General features: G+C 35.5%; 1 long non-coding RNA gene across 1 annotated transcript; it reads right to left on the bottom strand.

Annotated features, from left to right (window-relative positions):
• Window positions 1-1,190: 1,190 nt before the first annotated feature.
• LOC116122162 lies at window positions 1,191-3,034 on the bottom strand. Its single transcript, XR_004126850.1, has 3 exons — window positions 2,964-3,034; window positions 1,513-1,553; window positions 1,191-1,295 (listed from the first exon to the last, which is right to left on the bottom strand). It is a non-coding gene; the product is annotated as an uncharacterized LOC116122162 (long non-coding RNA).
• Window positions 3,035-5,358: the final 2,324 nt, after the last annotated feature.

Raw genomic sequence — 5,358 nt, 5'->3', positions numbered from 1 at the left:
TATACTAGTAAAATACCACATGCATGCTAAACATATATCCAAACCTGCAACTTACAAATTGAATTTCAAACCAAGGTAAATAGGGTTGTTCATATATCCACACCTACATGTCACCCATAAATCATCACTTGGCTGAAAGTCAATAATCCTCATGTTGTCAATATGCATGTCAACACTTAAATCAACTAAACCAATACTACCAATTAATAATCAACAAACCAGCCCCTCCAAAATTGAGTGAATTTTCTCACAATCATGACCCATTTCAACCTACAATCCATCCATAATTTCATTCTTGGCATAAACATTAAAGATGGATATAATTTTCACGCAATATACCAAATATCCTTTCACCCACAAGCAATATAAACATTCCTTCAAACTAATCCAACACAACGTTCATACCATGTACCATCATTGCGCTTTCAAGTTCATGTTTGCCAAATTTCCTATAAGGAAATATTCATATTCAAATCAATCAAAACCTAGCAAATCATATGTGACACATTCAACCATGTGAATAGCCACCTTAGCTAATCACCTTCAATTATAAGTCTCTAAAACATAAATCTTATGCTGTTTTCTATAAAACTTGTAAATTAAGGCACAAAATTTCACAAACTCAACATTACCAAATGTTCAACCAAATTTGGAAAAAAAAGGAATTGATTTAATTCCACATAACACATTGTAACGTCTCAACCCAATATCACACTAAAGTACTTCAAACTCAATAGCATACCAACACGTATAATACATTAGTCGCTCTTTCTACAACTAGATTGAACCATATAATACTAGAGAGGTTGTACCATAAGGAAAAGTAACTCACAAGGCTTCAAGAACATACACTTCCTCGCAAGTGAAATACATCATACATGCTATTAAAATCTCCATCACACTTCAAATCAAAATTTTGGCTAACCCCTTACCATTCCTTCTGCCTAAGTTATCAAGACAATACACCCATACCAATCGAACCCATACCTTACATTTATAATTCCTCATGTGGCACATAATACATTTCATTTCCCATTCCTCATACTTGGGGAAATATTAATTCCACCACAGGTCTCGTGCGAGGTTGGCCACAACGACTCATGCTCATGTAATAAACTTTATTTCTTAAAGATAAAAACTTTACATATACATCATGAAAACATCCGAAGAATCTAAAACCTTTACTCTGATACCAAGTTGACACGACCCGTCCCAACCCTCCTTATCCCATAGACTCCGGGCGCACCCATGAGACTCAGGTGATCGAGACGTGCCATGTGAGAAAACTATAAAACCTGTTTATAAATAAAATATCATAAAAAATGTAACGTCATTTGCATGTAAACAAATGTAATTGAAATTTTCACAAAATGGAATTTATGGTATCAGATTTTTCCATATCTTTAATAATCCGAACAAGAAATAAATACATGATGAAAGAAACATAAACTTTGCAGCAGAAAACAAAATACAACTATAAAATCTATGGTGAAATGAAGTCGTGTGGCCAACCTTGAGTGAAATTCACTCCTCTGCACGATCACCTTCTAGACCTGGTGGGGGGAAAGAAAAACATTTGAGAACGAGGGATGAGCTAGAAATGCTCAGTGAGTAGGGAATGGGTTAGTATGAAATAAAATATTTCAATATACAATAAAAACACTCATGCTTATAAAATTTCATTTCTATATACACATTTTATAATATAAGCCATCTTTCATAACACATGTTGAAATCTCTCATGGCAAGACTTCTTTCTGAACACTATTATGGTAAACGAATAAATATTCATGTTTCTCTAAAACATCATTTCTAAGAAACAGTTCATATACGGATAACATTTACATTTATAAGTTCCCATTTTCAAGATAAATGATATACAGATCCACCATCTCTCTATCACATGTGAAAACTCTCACCTAACTAGTACCCTGGGGAAAATCTGTCATACCTGGTGGGCGTCCCACACGCAGGCAGAGCGAGGGACGTACCTGTCATACCCGACAAGATCTATCATCGCGCGAGCAGAGCCATTGAAACTGTCATACCTGGTGGACCACTCAACGCCCAGGCAAAGCCAATAAAATCTGTCATACCTAGCGGACCACTCAACGCCCAGGCAGAGCCAATAAAATCTATCATACCCGGCAAGATCTATCATCGCGCGGGCAGAGCCACTGAATCTGTCATACCTGACGGACCACTCAACGCCGAGGCAGAGCCAATAAAATCTGAAATTGTCATACCCGGCAGAATCCTGCATCGCTCGGGCAGAGCCAATATTTGTATCTATGGGGGATGGGTACTTCGTAGGGTGGTTTTAGCACCACAACATACTCATGCATAGTCTCAAGTAACATGTAAGTCAATAGCATATTTCGTATGTGCTTATAAATCATACATGTATGACATAATATTCAAAAGTCACATATAGGGGTGAAACTACAATTTTCTAAACATGTTTCAGAAACTGACGGTTTAACCCAGATTGAAAATTATTACTAACCTCACAAATCTGAGTCTTTTCTTTAACATTTTAACAGCCAAAATACCTTAACTCCCAGCATTTTAAAACACCATGGAAATCAATTTTCTCAAAGACAGTCCAACTGGAAGCATACAAGTGTATTTAACCAACCAACTTTTAGTCCAAATACATAACTCAAGCACCTCTCAAAATGCAGTCCAGCCAAGTGCATGCAACCCAAAATATCCAGCCACCATCTCAGTTTATTGAAACAGCCAAATGCATGCAAGTTTAATTAGCAAGCAAAGTTCATTCCCTTTAAAACTCAAAACAACCACTCTAGAATCTGTCCAAAAACATGCAAAGGAAAAAAATAAACCAAGCAAGCTTCACATTTTGCTCAAACCTCATCAAAATATAAAAATGGCATACTAGAAAATATCATACAAGCATAGATCTGAAATTTTTAAGGAAAGTTTTTATTAAAACCACTCACCGTTTGAAGCTCGACCCTTAAGTCGAAAAATGATTGAAATCTTCTAATAATGCCCCCGCTTGCCTCCCTATGTAAAAAATTCAATAAATCCTCCATAAATAAGTCCCCATAAGGTAACACCTCAATATTAAAATCATTAGACACTTCACACACCAAAAGATTAACTTAACTTCTGCTTTAACAAAACTGTCTCATAATCAAACATCGGTTGCTCTCAGATTTTTCTTAAAAATTCTATTTATCATTTTAAGCCATAATTTTAACAGGGCGTTCTAAATACACATAAGTTTTTCCTATAATTTTCTCAAGTCATTCAAGAATCAATAACTATTTAAAACACAATTTCCTTTCAACTCATTCAAATCTGTCCCCTGTTTCCAGAGCTGGGGTTACTGACTTGAAAAATTCGTAACAATTCAGCCCTTAATCAAAACCTCCTGAAACTCTCCAGAATTAAACTAGACACATATAGGATTCACCAGAATTTAAAATCACTCAATTTGGATAAGAATAGATTCATCAAATCAGTTTCCAAAATACATGTTCTGCAGAAAACGAAAATTCCAGAACATCACAAGGCAACTTCAAAAATCCATATAAAATTCAACCCTTCGAGTTTTTACGTGACATAAATTTCTAAACACTCCTTAAGAAGTCTACAACAACATATCCAAAATTCAGCTTCAAAACAAAACCCAAAACACACAGACAATTTTCGGAGTTCCAGATGGTCAGATTTCTGTACAGTAAACCCTTACATCAAAAATCATATCTTTAACCCATTTTTGTTTAGAAACAATCTCTATGTTCTACCCACACCAAATTATTAAAATCAATCTCCCTATTTTAGTTTTGTTTTCATGAATTTATACCAAATCATAGACAAAACAATCCAAAGAGAGTTCTGAATCATAAATCACCAAAAAGAGGAAATATCAAGCTTTAATAACCTCCCATTTGCTCAATCTCCCTTTGCTCTTTCCAATCACCGGAATTTGCTCACCGGCGGCCACTTTTCCAGCCATTTCCGTCGTTCGCTTCTCTCCTCTCTCTTTATTATTTGTTCCATCTTCCTCTCCCTTCTTTCTTTTCTTCTTCCTTTCCTTCTCTTCTTCTTCTTCCTCTCTTTTCTTTCTCCCCTTTTCCTTCTATCTTTTCCTCTCTTTTTCTTTTCTTCTTCTTCTTCCCCGTTTTTAATTTCATTGAAAGGTCACTGTTCATCAAAATATCTAGAAATTTTCAATTTAGCCCTCACTTATTTTGGCTACATGTACTCCCCAAAACTTTCAAATTATTACACTTTACCCCTATAGTCACAAAATAAAATTTAATAAAACTCCATAAAAAAAAAATACGGGGTATTACAATACCTTTCATTCTTCCACTTAGCAACTTCCTCTCGTAAGTCAGAATATTCAGCCAAGATCTGTGCATCAACAGTACTATGGTGGGTCGCAGTAGGCCTATAATCCTCAGACTGATCATCTACATACCAATTTTAATTCTTCTTCAAGTTTTAGTGTCCCCAGCCAACAACTATCAATCAACAATCAAGCACATTTTGCCTCAATTGGATTAGAACATGGTGCTCAGTCTTCCTCTTCCGTATCAGCTCCTAGCACTCTTAGCAACTACAATAGTCCTTCGGCATATCAGACTTAGCATACCTCTCCAACAGCCCTTGCTACTACTTATTCTCCAGTTGATCTTGTGTGGTATATGGATTCGAGTGTGACAAATCATGTTGCTTCTGACCTAAACCAATTGAATATCAGCAAGGTCTTTGATAGAATAGAGAAACTACAGGTTGGTAATGGTGAGTATCTTACTATTTCACATACCGGTCATTCTCTTTTGCCAAGTACTTTACAATCTAAGTGTTTGCACCTTAAAAATATTCTTTGTATTCTCAAAATTACAAAAAATTTACTAAGTATCTCTAGATTCACAAAGGATAATAATGTGACTATGGAATTTGATTCTAATTGTTGTGTTGTCAAGGACAAGTCCACGAGAGAAATTTTATTGCAAGGGGACCTTAAAGGAGGGTTGTATCAACTCAACATTCCTTCTGCCAAATCCGCATATAGATAGCCCAGTTCTTCTACTTTTATTGCTACTGCAAATTCTGAGTCAGAAAACCATATGTTTGATTCTGGTTGTATATCTCGAACTAGCTTACCCTATCAATGTTCTTCAACCACTACACTTTCGAAGTTCACAACTTGTTCACCAAATAATCAGTCAAATCAGTCTGTCTTTAAAGAGTCTCCTGCAACTTTTTTTTAATTCCGATAATGTTGTAAATAAAGCAGCATCTGCTTCAGCTTTGAAATGTAATACATTACAGAGCAATAAAATTTGTCTACCTAATTTTTCTGATGTTCAAACCGTT

This window comes from Pistacia vera, unplaced genomic scaffold, assembly GCF_008641045.1.
Source record: "Pistacia vera cultivar Batoury unplaced genomic scaffold, PisVer_v2 Contig132, whole genome shotgun sequence".
NCBI classification, from domain to species: Eukaryota; Viridiplantae; Streptophyta; class Magnoliopsida; order Sapindales; family Anacardiaceae; genus Pistacia; species Pistacia vera.
The sequence above is the reverse complement of the archived record's forward strand: the minus strand, read 5'-3'. Positions and strand labels throughout refer to the sequence as shown.